Source organism: Callithrix jacchus, chromosome 9 (genome assembly GCF_049354715.1).
Source record: "Callithrix jacchus isolate 240 chromosome 9, calJac240_pri, whole genome shotgun sequence".
NCBI lineage: Eukaryota > Metazoa > Chordata > Mammalia > Primates > Cebidae > Callithrix > Callithrix jacchus.
In genome coordinates this window covers 33074390-33090024 of record NC_133510.1, presented here as the reverse complement: position 1 = coordinate 33090024, position 15635 = coordinate 33074390, and the positions used below count along the sequence as shown (strand labels likewise).

The 15635-nt window shown below is 42.9% G+C and overlaps 1 protein-coding gene and 1 pseudogene across 3 annotated transcripts in view; both read right to left on the bottom strand.

The window, feature by feature from the left end:
- The window catches only part of PRICKLE1 (prickle planar cell polarity protein 1), a 125473-nt gene extending 113126 nt beyond the window's left edge, over positions 1-12347 (bottom strand). For 2 of the 3 annotated variants that reach the window (XM_035255770.3, XM_035255767.3), the window contains exon 1: positions 12088-12347. The gene's annotated coding sequence lies outside the window, so the exon portion shown is untranslated. Of the gene's footprint in view, positions 1-10197; positions 10354-12087 lie in introns of those variants that run through there. The other variant, XM_054238158.2, reaches the window with a different exon arrangement.
- Positions 1439-2318, bottom strand: LOC144577878 (small ribosomal subunit protein eS1 pseudogene; annotated as a pseudogene).
- Positions 12348-15635: the final 3288 nt, after the last annotated feature.

The following is a 15635-nucleotide window of genomic DNA, read 5'->3' as shown; positions in this document are numbered from 1 at the left end:
TTCATTTTCTGTTCTTGTGTCAGTTTGCTGAGAATGATGTTCTCCAGATTCATCCATGTCCCTACAAACGACATGAACTCATCATTTCTGATTGCTGCATAATATTCCATGGTGTATATGTGCCACATTTTCCCAATCCAGTCTATCGTCAATGGGCATTTGAGTTGATTCCGGGTCTTTGCTATTGTAAACAGTGCTGCAATGAACATTCGTGTGCATGTGTCCTTATAGTAGAACAATTTATATTGCCCAAAGTAATTTACAGAATCAACGCTATTTCCATCAAGCTACCTCTGGCTTTATTTAAATAAAAGAGTAAACAGCTGAGAAACTACACTTCAGCCAGGGAGAAAAAACATAATAAAACCACAAAATTCTCCAAATAAAATATCTCTGTCTCCTTTCTAAAAAATTTTAGATAAAAACAGAATACTGGTTACTATTTGCCTTTATTTTATTTTTTTTTGAGATGGAGTTTTGCTCTTGTTGCCAAAGCTGGAGTGAAATGGCAAGATCTTGGCTCACGGCAACCTCTGCCTCCCGGATTCAAGTGATTCTCCTACCTCAGCCTCCAGGGTAGCTGGGATTATAGGCACGCGCCACCATGCCAGGCTAATTTTTTGTATTTTCAGTAGAAACCAGGTTTCACCATGTTAGCCAGGCTGGTCTTGAACTCCTGACCTCAGGTGATCCACCTGCCTCAGCTTCCCAAAGTGCTGGGCTTACAGGCATGAGCCATTGCTCCTGGCCTTGTCTTTATTTTATATACAACATTAAAATGGAAGTAGATGAAACAGTATAGAGGCATCTTCAGGGAACAGGTAGCTATCACAATAAATATCTAATAGTGCTGTGAAAAAAAGTACAAAAGCTTAAGAGGATTGAGGGGTGCTGGATGGTGACTCAGGAAAAGCAGGGATGCTGCTGTTTTTTACAGGGTGACCACGGAAGGCTCTCTGAAATCAGATGACTTTTGAGCAGAGATCTGAAAGGACAGAGTGAGCTGTGATCTCACATGTCTTTTTTAAAAATATTAAAGTTCAGCACAAACAAGGAGATTTGCTGTGAAACTTCAGGAAAGTTAAATCTGCAAATATAAGGCTTTATACAATACTTTGAACCAGCTCTCAATTTATTTCAAATGATCCTTGAACTGTTTAGCTACAGTTAAGTATTTTCCTAAAATGCCTCACAGTATTTCTTCACATAATAACTAAAAGAGAGTTTTCCAGTGATATGTGCAAACAACCCAGGTAGAAAATTCAGGTAGAATTTTCCATTCTGAGACCCTGATTATTTGATTTGGCAAGGGGCGTACTGTAGAAAGAAGGTGCTAAAGCTAGCTGATTTTGCCACTGGCCGTGTCTATACAGTGTAAAAGTTCAAAGGAAATTGGATAGTTAGCCAGATTTCAGAATGGTGAGTTTTAAAGTTCTTCTTTTTTTTTTTTCCCCACAAATAAGACTTTTTATTTGCCACTATTATAAGTCTGAACTTTAAACAAATTCTTGGACAGGTGATTCATATCCATCAGCTCGTTCAACTTTAGCAATGTCTCATCCCCAGTGGCTTTTCCAGAACTACTGCCTTCAGCATGAAGCGCCATGAGGTTTCCCAATTCAAACTTGGGCTTCTTCAGCATTTTTACTTTTCTAACAAAGACATGATGGAGAGGATAAATAGATTGGCAAGCCTTTTCTATGTCTTTTCCAATGCTGTCTGGAATCAATTTATCGACCACTTCTTTCAAGTCATTTGTCTGCACCTCTCGGGTCATGATTTCCATCATCATCTTCTGGATTTGGCAGACCTGTTGGTGCTGAGCATAAGAGGTCTTCCGTATCTGATTGTTGCATTTTTTAAATAAAACCAACACAGAACAGTTGAAGCAAGTAACCATTGGTAGTCTTGACATCAACATGAGCTTCAGTCATTGTCTGCCACTTTTTTGACCATGGAACATAGTTTGCCACGGGTAACATCCATGCAGTGGAAGTTAGTCAGGCAGAGTTTGCCATGAACATCTTGGGTAATCAGCATGAATTTCCTAAATGCAACTTCATCACTCTGCAAATCAGAAAGACTAACTTTAAACACTCGATCCTTGAGGCCATGAGATGCAATTTTGGTTCCTTGGGTCCTGGTGACTAGTATCTTTCCAATATTTCTCAAATTGAACATAGTGGGTGCTTTCACATCATACCAATCTTTCTGAGAAAATGGATCAACCACTTTCTTCTTGGCTCCCTTTTTTGCCACCTTTCATAAGGCACTTGTTCTTGCCAACCGCCATGGTGCTGCTGAGAGAGCCAAAAGGGTGGAAGTGGAAGTCGTGCAAGAATTTAGGCCTAAAGTTCTTCTTTTAATTAAAAAACAAACAAAACAACAAAAAACCTCTTCCAAAATGGCAACCAACAACAACAAACCAAGGAAAGTAGGTATCATATGTCTTCTTTATTATTACTATCATTATTAATATTTGAGATGGAGTCTTGCTCTGTTGCTCAGGCTGGAATGCAATAGCGCCATCTCAGCTCACTGCAACCTCTACCTCCTGGGTTCAAGTGATTCTCCTGCCTCAGCCTCCCAAGTAGCTGGGGCTATCGGTGCATGCCACCACTCCCACTAATTTTTTGTATTTTTAGTAGAGACGGGGTTTCACCATGTTGGCCAGGCTGGTCTCGAATTCCTAAACTCAGGTGATCTGCCTGCGTTGGCCTCCCAAAGTATTGGGATTACAGGCATGAGTCACCATACTTGATCCCAGATATGTTTTAAAACCTTTACAATGATTTGGTCATATTATATTTCTTAAATTGACACAGAAAATTGAAATTCATTCATTCAACAAATATGGATGCTCAAAAAGTGAGGAAACACAGGATCGATTTATTTTTCAACAGTATGTTAATTATACTTTTGAATAATGTGCTCAACATCTTTTTCTGTCAACTTCCAGCTATGTTTTCAGTTGAAGTATTTTCAAATGTAAAGCAATGAGATCAGTTGTTAACCTGGAGAAAAACACAATAAACGTACCATGGAGTATGCCTAAAGTCTGGAAACTGAAGGAAAACAATGTATTTATTATGTTTTTTTTTTCAGATAAACAATTATGCTCATTGTTTTAAATTTGGAGATACTTTGTGTGAGAGGCATTTGGAAGTTGACAAAATATATATTGAGGATATTATCTGTAAACATAACAGTATATATATTTTTAAGTTTCTTGACTTCTTGGTCTCCCTGTATTTGTCAAGTGTCTACTATGCGCCAGGCACGTGTCAGCATGGGGTATGCAATGGTGAACAAACATGGTTCCTTGTGATTAGCATCTACTCACAGGCACAGAACACAGATGTTCATTTCCAGGCTAAAATGACATCTATAATATTTTGACAGCAAAATATCAATGACTACTTTTAAGGAATAAAAGCAGTCATTAAGAGTGAATGAATGAACAAAAGAGAAAGGAAGAAAGTAAGGACAGAAGGAAGGAAGGACTAGGGGAGAAAAGGAAGAAGGGAGGGAAGGAAGGAAGGAATGATGGAAGGAGGCAGAAAGGGAGGGAAAGAGTGAGGAAGGGAGGGAAAGGAAAAGGAAAGAAAAAACAAGAAAGGCAGGTAGGCAGATAATTCAGCCTAGTAGGATTAGAAACACAGTTTTGAGTGAGAAGGATACCTTAGACATCATCTAATTTAATGGCTCGAGCTTGTTCAAGCTAAAAGTGCAAGACTGCCCCCCAAACCCACTGCATTAAAATCTGGGTATTTGTATTTTGAAAGGCACCATAGATGTATGTGATTCAGTCCTTTGATTAATATGCACTGATCTAGTCTAATTCTCTCATTTTATATATGAAGAAACTGAAGCCCAGAGAGGCTGAGAGACTGGCCCCAAATCACACAGTTATTGTACTAGTTTGAGTTTTCTGGTTTTAATCCAAAAAACTGTTAAAAAGAAAACTGACCTTTTCTGTACTATTATAGCACTTCCTTCCACTACTGTCTATGTTGGGATCTCTACTTGAGAAAAGACAGGATAAATGGGCAAAGTATTTCATTAAAAGTTATGGAACGAGGCCAGGTGCAGTGGCTCACCCCTGTAATCTCAGCACTTTGGGAGGCCGAGACCGGTGGATCACTTGAGGTCAGGAGTTCAAGACCAGTGTGGCCAACATGGTAAAACCCCGGCTCCACTAAAAATACAAAAATTATCCAGGCGTAGTGGTGTGTGCATGCAATCCCAGCTACTTGGGAGGCTCAAGCAGGAGAATCTCTTGAACCCAGGAAGCAGAGGTTGCAGTGAGCCAAGATCGCGCAACTGCACTCCAGCCTGGGCAATAGAGGGAGACTCCATCTCAAAAAAAAAAAAAAAAAAAAGTTATGAAACTAAAGCAAAGAAGTCAGTATCTACACGCAGCACAAACAGTAACAAAAAAAGACCCATCATATACTGTCATAACCTGGTTGCTTCCTGCCTAAACAGCCAAATCAGGCTAGTTTAAAACATTCTCACAGAAAAATCATAACTCCTATCAGTTTCTCATTTCAGCATTGCTATGAATAATAATTTTGGTTTCCATGGGTAAGGAGGGGGAGGAAAAAAAGAGTGATTTTTCTGATTTATCCCTTAAAATTCAGAAGGTTAAAAAAAATATGTTCCCAGTACTTCAATATGGAGAAAGCCGGGTCTGCTTTTAACACTTTTGGCAGTACTTGAGGACATGTTTTTGGCTATTAGCCTGCCAAGCTGTTTAAGCTTATAGAAGGCCCACAAAGGGAACTTGTATGATTAAGTTAGTTAAACACAAACATCTTCTCTGTATATTTTATTCTCTCCTTTCACATTCACATGAAACATAAAAGGCTAAAGCAATTCAGAACTAGGTGAGGGGGGCAAGTTATTTATCACTTCAGCTCCTTTCTCAAGGCTTGTGTAAATAAGAACTGGAACAACTCAATGAAATTATTCATAGGATCCTTGCAGTGAACAAAGCTTAGCATCAGAAAGCAGTTCGAAATTCCTACGAAGCGTATGTATTCTCTTACAAGAAACATCTGTGATTCTCTAATGCACTTCAGACCTGACTTTATCTCTTTCTAAACATTAGGTAACATGCATGCACTTCAAGCACTGAACATACTTATTAATTACATAGTCACAGAAGAATGTAAAATGTCATCTTTTTTTGATATACATTATAACACATATTTCAACATTAACGCTAAGCAGAATTCTTATATAAAATCTAACATTCTCCAAATGATTTGGAAGAGATATTTCAAAGCAAAACAAAATACCATGCTACATAGCGCAAGCTTGTTCAACCCATGGCCCGAGGGCCACATGCCACCCAGGATGGCTTTGAATGTGGCCCAACACAAATTTGTAAACTTTCTTAAAACGTTACAAGATTTTTTTGTGTGATTTCTTTTTTTTTGTTTAGTTCATCAGCCATTGTTAGTATTTTAGTGTATTTTACGTGTGGCCCAAGACAATCTTCTGTCAATGTGGCCCACAGAAGCCAAAAGATTGAACACCCCTGAAACCTAGCCCCTTTCCAGAGTCCAAATCAGGAACTTAGATTATTCACGCATGTAAATAGGATAGTTGGAAATATCAATTAGAGTTAACAAGTTATGAGTTTCATCAGAAAATTGCCGTAATATTTGCTTATCAGTGAGATAAACCAAAGAAGTGCAAATGCCGTTGGTGAAAATATACATGGCTTACAGCAGTTTACTATTATTAGATTGAAACTGTGTGTGTGTGTGTGTGTGTGTGTGTGCGTGTCTGTGTGTGTGTACACAGAAGGCAGCATGTTAACTGGGGCAGAGGAGCTGGCCAATATAGAAAAAGGTTTTAATAGACTTTCTATTTCAACCATAGTTACTGTGGGTTTTGTCTCTATAGCAATGGGCCTGGGTAAGGTGGATGTGTCTGGCAAGCTAGGGTGCTAGGCTGGTAAAATAACATTAACCTCATTTTACCTTGAGTGGAGCAAATTTCCTCCAAGAAGGTTTGCTTAATGGAAAGACAATTTCCAAGGATAAAGTGGATTTAAGGGAAAACTCTAAGTATCATTTGGTGGGCACTTCTTCACAGTACAATACTATGCTAAGCTTAACCTCACACCTCCTAGATTTCATCCAAGGCCTCCAATAGCATTAGTCACTGGTAGTACTTTGGATTTGGGCAGTCACCTCATCTCCAGGATCTCAATCATCCCTGGCAGCATGGGCTAATTTCAGCTGTCTCTACAGGGGCTACATAAAACATGGCATTTACAAATTTGGATTAAACAGTACTATTTATTACACGATGGAAGATTTCCAAAAATGCCAGAAGAGATGTTGGCATTTATGCAAGTCAATTACTGTTTGACCCAAAGAAGCACTATATTCTGTAGGATGTTTTTGCCAGGATTGAAAGAGCCTATATGAAAACACCTTAATTAGGACCATCTTAGCACCTCACCTACTGGATACCCTCTAGCTCTCGGTGTTATGTTTCAGGTGGGCCAAAATTGTCCTGGAAACAGAACTCCCCAGTTCTATTACCTGTCCATTCACTCCAAGTCCTGAGAATGTATATTTTCTTATTTTCAGATCTAATAAGTCAAATATATCTGGTAGCTATTAAAAGATTTAAACTACCAGTTTTAAAAGGTTTAAAAAAAGGGTTCAGTGTTCAGAGATTTCCAGCCCACAGAGGAGGCAAATTTGGAGAGTTTACTTCCTATAAAATTGTGAAATTATGTGCTGATTCCCCTCCACTCCTCATTTTAAGAATATTCTTATTGAGATCCCTCTGCCTTTTTAATGTTCTTTTATAACACTTCTTCATAGACCCATAAAAAGAAAACTACAGGAATCTGAAAAACAAAAGTATACCAAATGGTCTCCAATGACCTAAAAAGATAATTATATTGATATGTTCCTAAAGAGGGAGAATGGCAAACTTGAAAACATTAGCTACTTACAATATGCTATAAGATAACCTTGTCCCCTTTACTTCTTTGGGGAAATCCAAGCTCCTATACAATGTTTCTTTAAAATTCCTTTATTTAAAAAGTTTGTTGTGCTTGCTCAAAGCAAATGGCTATCCTAGAACACTAGGGCCAATATTAAGTGGTGGCTACTTTATATTAGACTTTTTTTTTTTAAAGGCAACAAAAATGGGGGGAAAGGTGGTTATAAAAAAAAAATCACAGGAAACCAAATAGCCTTTATTTAAATTAAAGGCAATCACAGCCTGATTCTTGGAACACACTTCGAAATGCTTTTTGGCATGCAGCTGCTACATGCCGCCAATATTGTGTGTAATTGGAAACATTTCAAACAGAATTGTTACCGAAGTCAAAGACCATACTTGCAAGCCAGGGGATCTGTGCCTCGGATAAAAGAAGGGCAGCTGAGTGAGAGTGCTCAACATGGAGGAGTCTACTTACAGGTCTGTATCTCAATGCAGTATTTTCATTGCGTTACTGACAGATCTTTCTTCCAGAGACCCAATGAGAAAAGGAAGACATAGAGGAAGCACACGCAAAGCAGAAGCTGGTGGGTGCTATAAATCAGCAGCTGGAACAAAACTCTTAGAAAGGAGTCCATGACTTCAGTACCAGAACAACTGAAATAACACAGCCCTAAGTTTTTTTCTGAAGTGTAATCCACTAGAAATGAAAGGCATCTCTCCCAAGAGTTTACCCCAAATCTACCAGTGAGAAAAATGCAACTGCTGTTGAATTGATCAGTTGACTTTTAGGCTCACTTAGGATCAAACTTAGAGCAGGAGAAAGTTAAGTAAAGGCAAATGATAGCTGCTTGCTAGTTTCAGCTATAAGTTTTAAAATGTTTACATTGGCTTCTGCCTGGTGGACATTTTTACTTTTATTTTATATGTAAAATCTCTCTTTATAGGAGAATGAGGCTGGAAAGGTCTAATCGGTTCAGGCTGGGCAATCATTCTTGTTTCTGGAGAGGTCCTTTCAAAAGTAACCAAAATGCATTTAGAGTTTAGCCTAAACAAGCACATAAAACAGAGACATAAGAAGAATTATTACATTCTGAGAGGTTTGATCACCCTCCCCAGCCCCCATAACTGGAAATAGTCAATGCCAGTGGACGAGCGGCTCAGGAATGGTTCTTGGAAAAATCATGTCATTCGGGCATACAAAAAAGTGATCTGATTATCCTATCATATCTCTGCGCCAGAAGTGTCATGACATCAGCGTGCTCCAACGTGTGAAGCTTGTCTCATTCACCATCCCTGCTTCAGAAGAGAGGGTAAGGCGGGAAACAGCGGCTTACTCAGATTTCGCATGCAATTTTAGGCCAGGCTATTTTCACTGCTCAAAAATGTTCATTAATCAACACGTAGGTAATTAACCTCCACTTCAGTTCAACATGACCATAAACAAGGAGGTGCTGTTACCAGTTACTGGGGCAGATGAGGCACTACACTTCTGTGTGTCCAGAGATGGGGAAATCAGAGGCTCTGGGCTGCTGCAGATTCCTTAATGCCATCTTGGTCCTTGGCACCGTGTTCTGGAGCGCTGGCTCCATAAGCTGCATGAGATTTCGAGGAACTGCAACATGCAGGACTTGGTGCCCAGAATATCGTACTTCCCTCTCTCAACTTGTTTGCTCACATCAACCTTCTAAAGATATTGGTGTGCAGTCTCGTAATCCTTTCTTCTGTGACCAGAAGAAAAAGAAGTAATGGTCCCTTAAAACACCAACCGAGCAAGCAACCCAGAAAAGCAACCCTTTTGGTTTCCTAACTCCTTCTCTTTATTGTGGAATAATTATACATAGATTTAAACAGCCTTAATATTCTCTCACTAATAAGGGTTAAACAGTTGATATTATTTTACATAACATGGAGATGAAAGAGACAACTATTTTTCCAAGGGGGTGGATTCCATCCTAGTCAAGTGTTATTTTTAACATTTCTATGCACAGGTAAGAATCACTTTGATTTTTTTGATTATCTTTTTTTCCCCCACCTACAGAGATAGGGTCTCATAGTGTTGGCAGGGCTGAACTTGAACTCTTGGGCTCAAGTGATCCTCCCCAGTAGCTGGGGCTATAGAGCCAAGCACCATGGCATGTAGCTTTCCTGTCTTTGTTTAAAAAAAATTTTTCTCTTTATAAACTAGTTTAACCAGCAAATTAACTGCAGTAACTAGAATACAAGTAGTGATCATCTTTACTGAAAATTGGTTCCCATAATATTAGATAACCCAAAATATAGGTATAGGACATTAAAAGAGTTACTTAATTACCAGAAAATGCTATGTAAAGATTCTTGTTCCATTTCATGAGTATTATAGATAATCACTCATAACACTCAAATCTTTGTATTTTGCTTTCAAGTAATTTAAGAGATTTTAGAGAAATTATGATGCAACTTTTAAAACTTCTATTTCAGCTTACTCTTTAAAAGCCTCAATCAAATAAACCACAAATTTTAACTTTTTTGGTCTTTTAGGAATTATCACAGGAGAGAATATTAGGAACAACTAGATTTTTACCTACAGCTAACTCTATAGAGTTCAGCTATTAACCCTACAGGGGATCTTTTTTTCTCCCTAGCTAATATTAGATTTTATTTGGGTGACTCAAGCTGACTTATTATACCACCCCCCACCATGGACAAATAGTGGCTCCATGGACCTTGGTTATAAAAACATAATAAGCTTTTTAAGCTTCACTGGTGTTACTGGCAGAACTGATTGAATCTGTCACTTTAGTAAAATATATCACTTTTCTTTTAAAACCCATGAACCAACAGGCTCACTCAGTGATAACTCGCCAATTAGTACCAAATTAAAGATGGAAAAATTAATTTACTAAGCCCATTCAGTTGCATCAATACGTCTACCTCTAGAAACTATCCAGTTTTTCCTTCCTTCTTCCCTCTCTCTCTCCATGCCTCCCTCTTTTCCTTCCTTCCTTCTTTTTGAGGCTTATTTATAAGAAAGACTCATACTGTGTTAGCCATGACTTAATAAACTTGGAGATCTTCAAGTTCATCAGCAAGTGTGCAAACCCTTAACTGTGGGTAACATCCATTTATTTGTAGCACCTTTCAGTTTTAATATGTAGAGCACATGCATTGTTACCCTCTAAATCCTTTGTATAAACATTTCTGGAAGAGCTTGTAAAATATCTCCTGCGTTTCCTGACTCACCAGTTGATGGCATTTAGAAGCCCTCTGGTACCAGCAGGTGCTGTATTTTGCTTTCTTCAGGCTCCAGCTGGGCTACAATGACAGATTCCTGTCCCAGGCCAAGCCTAGCCACCAAGGCTAGGACCACATTGGAGGCAAACTGAACCAGGCTCTGCCAGACAGCAAGATGAATGGCTGCTATTTAAGTTTAAAATCCCCTGGTGGGAGTAAATATTGTTCCAGAGAAAAGGCTTGACAAATATTGCGTCATCCTTACAGAGCTGTCTTGATTAAAGCAGAATCTTTGGATTAAGTTGATGCTTAATTCAAAATGTATCTATCTTGCTGTCATGGGATTTTTTTTTTTTTTCCTTTCTAGAGTCTGAAAACAGACATAATGTTGGGGATGGTCAAATAAGGCTGCCGGCTCCCAAGGGGCTAGAGTCCACTCCTGATAATAGAAGGCGGCTGAACACTGACACTTCACTAAGGATAATGCAGACAGCAAAGGCTTAGTGGAAAAGGGCCAGTTGTCACCTAAGTGACAGGCAACAGCTGAGCTCACACATCTGGAGCCAGACTACAGCAAACATTAGCAACCCTCACCCGTCTACACCTTGGGCCTGTCTGAAAAGACAGATGGAAGTTCCTTTTACTCCAAAAGTACGTTAAAAAAAATGTCTGATGGTGAACCATGTCAATTATATAACATCAACTGCAGGCACAGCCTTCCTAAGTACTGATTAAAAGGAGGCAGTAGACCACACTGTATGTATGAACGGATAGATACAAGATACAATTTCATTGCTTTGTCATTCATAACATTTATCCTCAAAGACACATATACATGCATCCATTTTATAGCACAAATGCATGTGAACTCTGCAGGAGAGGCAGATTTTTACGTGGTTTTTTTTTTTTTTTTTTTTTTTGTTGTTGTTGTTGTTGGTGGTGGTGGTGGTGGTGGTTTTGTTTTTTTTCCTTAGACTGGTTCCTGTGGTGTGTTCGCCTAGGTCATGGCCTCAGTTCTGCCGCTGATACCCTTTTAAAAATCAGCAACCAAACGTGTTGGGCTTGTGGTCCTGAACGCTCCTTAGGCAAGCTGGAACTCAGCATGATGCCAGCCGTCCTCTGCCCCCAACCCCCAACCTCATTCTTCAGCCTCCTGAAGACAATCTGTGAACAATTTTCCCAAAGTCCCAAGAATAACACAGCACTGCCAATAGTCACTGGCGATGCCGTTTGTTTTTCTTAGAGGGCAATGAAAATTTAACAGCATTCTGCTGCATCCTATGTCTCGCTCCTAATAATTATGAACATGCCTAGTTTCTTCAACTTTTTCTGCCTCAAGAGAGGAAGACGCTCCCATTTTTTCCTACATCCTTGCTACATTCAGAAAACACCAACGCGGGGCGGGGGTGGAGGAGAGTGGGAAGTTGATGTGCCCCGGCCAAAACCCCTCAGGCCCTCTACCCAGCTCGAGAGGGGAGAATCGAGACCCTCCCTTCGGACGCCAATAGGTGACAGGCGATCCTAAGCGGCAGGGACAGGCCAACGCACCCTCGCCTCCCGGCGCCCCGCATCGCCCCGACCCCCTGGCCACAGGAGCGTTTTCCACTCCGGAGAGAACCCAGGGAAGACTTGCTTGTGATGCAGCAAACAGGAGTCTTGCGGGGAGCGTCTGTGAAGCCCTCTCCAAGCTGCAGCGAGTATCAGCTTTCCCTGTCGACACAGCCCAACACACCGATTACGCCCTTCTCCCTGATTTTCTGCGACACCGACCCAGTCTGGGTGTCACAGACCCCGGCGGTGCCAGCGAAGGCGCCTGGCCCAGCCCCTGCGGCGCTCGGCCCCCACCACCGCGCCGCAGCCCTCTCTGCGGAACCCGCCGGGATCCGGGCTGCCACTCACCTCGCGCGAGGGAGATGGAACTCGGCTGCACTGTCCTCCGCGCCGCGCGGGGCTGCGGACTGCGGACTGCGGTCCGCGGCGTCAGTGGTGGGCGAGGGTGGGCAGCACACGAACCATCCAGAGCCCAGAAAGTCTCCGTGCCGGCCGCGGCACGTCTCTGGGAAGTCAGCGCAGGCGGCGCGAGGCTGGCATGTTCCGGGAGCGCTGTCAGGCGGCGGCAGCGGGAGGCGGCGCTGGCAGCGGGGCTGCAGGAGGAGTGCGCTCGGGCTCCGGAGCCGCGCGCCGCGGCGCCGCCGCGCACCCCGCCCTCGGCCGCCGGGCCCGGCACGAGCGAAAACGCGGAGAGCGGACACCGCCGCGGGATCGAGACGGCTGAGCGCGCGCCCACGCGTACCCCAGCGCGGCCCCGGAAAGCGAGGTCGGGCCCAGCTCCGGCCGCAGGGGCAAAGGGCTGCTAGCAGGGCTGGGACCCACTACGTGTGCAGCCGGTGGGACAGAGCAGCAGGCTGGTGATGCGAGGGGGAAGTTCACCCGGGCGCGGCCCAGATTCGCAAGTGCGCCTCGCTCGGAGCCTCTGCCCCGCCCCCGATTTTATGCCTTTTCCCACCCCCCCAACAATCCTGATGTACTGAAAGACAGGAAGAGTGAAGGGCTGGGGGATAGCAAACCCAATTTCCTCTGATCAAACGATTTTGGGGGAAGTACCTATTTGAGTTCCTTGTCCTCTGGGGTGTGTGTGAAGGGGGCAGTTAATTAAACGCTTAGATTCCTTACGGCGCGCCTCGCCGCCCAGAGGACCGGTTTGGACTCGATCCTATCTCGTGTAGTCCCGCAGGCTGGTCTGAGTCTCTGCCCCGGAACCGGAGTGATCTTTCAGAGCAAGAAGCCTAAGTTCAGCCTCTAGTCCGTTCCCTTCCCCGCCTCGACGGCGCTGGTCGTCTCCCTGAAAACTCAGTGTGGGGGTCGTGCCCGCGAGAACCTCAGCCCACCGATATGTCCGGAGCCTGACCCAAGCGGGCGTGGGGCACTTAAAACCGGGTTCAAAGCATCGATCCGATCACGGTGACAGTTTTTCATTGGCTAAACCACTCTCCACGTTTTCAGTCTGCTCAATTCCCAGAGCTGGCCTCTCTGGCGCACTCACCCACGTTGAACTGAGACTCAGCCTGTTTGAAAGTTCTGCCCTGACATTTGTGTCACACTAAACCTTGGAACCCCCCACTCTCTCCAGTTCCGGATCGGTGGAGTCTCACCGTGTGGGCACTATTTCCCCGGGCTGCCTAGGGCAGACACTGGCGGCAGCTGGTAACCCGAACTTGACAGGTGCCTCTGCACAGCCAGGGCTTCCTTGACCGCTTTATCCCCTCCGCGACGCTCTAGGATACTGTATCGTCTTCCAGGAAGATGAGGATGTGTGTGGAGAGAGGTGTTGACTGATGCAATTTTTATCCCTTTAAGAAAAATCAAAACTGCCAGTCTCAGAATTTTTCAGAACACCAAGTCTCTTCGATTTTCGTTGGGAATAAAGCAAAGGAATACTCAGCAAAAATGGAGCCGATGAAAAAGAGGTTGTAAGGAAATAAAGGCAAATGGAGGAGGAAACGGTCTAAATCCAGGAAAATAGCCTCAGCGCTGTGCTCTGTAATTCTGCCTCAGATCTCCCCACACTGTAGATACTTTCTCCTCTCTAGATACCCAGGCAGAGTTCCTGAGCGCAGATCACTCAGGAAACAAGGGTGTGCTTTTGAAATAATTCCACTTGTTAGTGGTATTATTATTATTATTTTAGAGGGAGTTTTGTTCTTGTCGCCTAGGCTGGAGTGCAGTGGCACCATCTCTGCTCACTGCAACCTCTTCCCGCAGGATTCAATCGATTCTCTTGCCTCAGCTTCCCGAGTAGCTGGGATTACAGGCACCTGCCACCACACCCAGTTAATTTTTGTATTTTTAGTAGAGATGGGGTTTCACCATGTTGGCCAGGTTGGTCTCAAACTCCTGACCTCAGGCGATCCACCGGCCTCGGCCTCCCAAAGTGCTGGGATTACAGGCCTGAGTCACCATGCCAGGCTGCTAGTGGATTTGTAATTGAGAGAATCTGGGAAAGAGTAAACCAGGCTGTCTTGCCCCTCAGCATTTTACTGGAGTTGGCCTTTGAAGTTGTCTGTTGGATCCAATGCAAAGGTGAATACTTGGCCTTCAACCAGGAGTCTCATAAAATTACTTGGGCCAGTGCATGTGATGGTGTGAGATCAGAACAGTCTGATTTCAAATTTCAGCCCCACCACTTACCAAATGTAACCTGGGGTAATGTAGTTAACCTCCCTTAGGCTTAGTTTCTCATTTGTAAGTGAGGGTAATAATACTCAGCTCAGAGAACCTTTGGGAAGATTGAATGCTGCAGGAAAGACTCAATCACTGGAACGTTTGTATAACGTTATTGTAAAAAGTACCTTCTCACAAGCACCTTTCTCTACAGCAGCCTCCATGCAAACTCCCACGAGTTAGAAAAGAACTATTTTTTATTTAGTCTGAAACAGCATTCTTCATTGTGAGCTATTGAGTTTCTCCTGGGTCTCTTTTTCTTTTTTCTGAGTCTCTTTTATTAATGGTATTATTTTCTTTGTCTTTACAAAGCAACATGGTGTCCTACCTTTTGAAAATCAGTTAACTTAAGGAATGTCTACTTTTCTTTTCTGAGACAGCCTTGCTCTGTCACCCAGACTAGAGTGCAGTGGTGATCACGGCTCACTTCACTGCCTCAGCCTCCTGAGTAGCTGAGACTACAGGCACGCACTACTGCACCTGGCTAAGTAACTATTTTATTTTATTCTATGAGATGGAGTATTGCTCCTTTACCCAGGCTGGAGTGAAGTGGCACAATCTTGGCTCACTGCAAACTCTGGCCCCTGGATTCCCAATTCTCCTGCCTCAGCCTTCCCAGTAGCTGGGATTACAGGTGCCCACCACCACGCCCAGCTAGTTTTTGTATTTTTAGTACAGATGGGGTTTCGCCGTGTTGGCCAGGCTGGTCTTGAATTCCTAACCTCAGGTGATCCACCTGCCTCAGCCTCCCAAAGAGCTAGAATTTACAGGTGTGAGCCACCGAGCCCAACTGTAACTTCTTTTAAAAAATAACATTCTTATGTGTTGAATTGTGTCCTCCAAAAATTCATGTTGAAGTCCTTACCTGCAGCACCTCACAATGCAACCTTATTTGGAGATAAGGTCTTTGCAGAGTTAATCAAGTTAAAATGAGGTCACTAAGATCAGTCCTAATCCAATTATGACTTTCATTCTTATAAAAAGGGGAAACTTGGATCAGGCATAGTGACTCATGCCTATAATCCCAACACTTTGGGAAGCTGAGGTGGGAGAATCACTTAAGCCCAGGACTTTGAGATGAGCCTGGGCAACAGAGGGAGATCTTGTTTCTCAAAAAAAAAAAAAAAAACAAAGAAAGAAAAAAAAGAAAGGAAAGAAAGAAAGAATTAGTCAGGTGTGGTGGTGGCACGGGCACCCACCTATATTCCCAGCTACTGGAAGGCTGA